The sequence below is a fragment of the Acyrthosiphon pisum genome, chromosome X (assembly GCF_005508785.2).
Source record: "Acyrthosiphon pisum isolate AL4f chromosome X, pea_aphid_22Mar2018_4r6ur, whole genome shotgun sequence".
NCBI classification, from domain to species: domain Eukaryota; kingdom Metazoa; phylum Arthropoda; class Insecta; order Hemiptera; family Aphididae; genus Acyrthosiphon; species Acyrthosiphon pisum.
Window position 1 is genome coordinate 119,628,845 of NC_042493.1, and position 1,620 is coordinate 119,630,464.

The following is a 1,620-nucleotide window of genomic DNA, read 5'->3' on the forward strand; positions in this document are numbered from 1 at the left end:
CTTGAAGTATGTAAATTACGAGAGCCATTGAGTATGTTGAATAATATAGTCAGAAAAACACTTAATTTTCAGTCGGCAAAATTATAATGAATACACCCCCCCCCCCCTAAAAAAATGTATAGCGCCGGCCCTGTCTAATCCCATCCAATTAAGACGCAACTTTATGCCCGGACACAGAAAATGTCAACAGTATAGTCAACTACTTGAGAAAAATACATCTGTATAATCTAATTTAACTTAATAAAAAAAAAAAAATAAATAATTGTAACAATGTAATCACAAAAATTGTTAAAATATGTAATCGTTTTGTAAAATGTTAGCTAATAATTTTTGTTGTTGATATTTTAAATGATCAATAATAATAAAAAAAAAAATAAAAAAAAATAATATATTCATGTTAACTTTAAGCTTCTAGTTATAGTGGAGAATAATACATTATAACTGCAAAATATGCCTAACAATAAACCAGTATTAATAAATATTAATAATCAAAATAAAAATGATATAAATGTGATAAATGCATCGGCCATACCTTAATAAATTAATACCACTAATGGTCGACCAATACTCACATGTGAATGTATTGAGTGGCCGATTTAATCTGAGCAACCACTTCGCCACAAACAACAGACGAACAAAATGCACAATAGTACAATACTAACTCTCAACACTGACTGTTAGAACAACAAACGCCCTAAATGGGAAAGAAAGACAGATTAATATGTATAATTTGCATGTTACCTCGAACAATAATTACCGGACAGCGTAAAAATTCACTAGAACATGAATTAAATTTATACAGCACAAAACATGAAACATGAGTGTGCACCGTATGCTGCGAACACGCTGCAAGCTGAGCTAAAAACAGAAAAGAAAGCAATGAATATTACAAAAAAACGGTTTTTGGATACGATCGGACTACAATCCATCAAACAGGAACGGCTGACGAAAATCAGACGAATAACGAAAAGGCATTTAGAACCGCCTTCTACATACGAATAGTTAACAATACAGACATTCGATGGCACCGAAAGTTTTACTCTAAATTTAAAAGGTACTAATTCTCAACACTGGCGGTTAGAACAATAAACACCCTAAAAATGGGAAAAGAAGACATATTAATATGTATAATTGGCAATTGCCTCGAACAATAATTACCGGACACCGAAAGGTTTACACTAAATTATACACGAAAAATTAGACGAACTTCTTTAAAGTTTAAATACAATATTATAAAAACACGAAAAACAAACAATTTTGTGACAATGCGACGTTCACAGAACAATGTCTGTGAAGATAACAGCTATCCTACATTTACCACTTATCAATTCTGATAAGGCAGGTGACCGTATTATTGCATTTTCTATAGACTATGCAAAATATCTTACTTGAGGTTCTAATAAAAATATTTTTTTTTCAGTTCAAATTCAACATTTAAGATGGATGAATAAATAATAATTATTGCTATTGAGATTACCTATACTATTAAATATTAATTATATTAACACAATTATTGAAACAATAAAGTCATAAAGATCTATTTTGCGAATTTTAAAGGTAGGTAGGTACCTACCGATACCTACTCGATTTCAAAAATAGTTATTACATTTAGAAAACAAT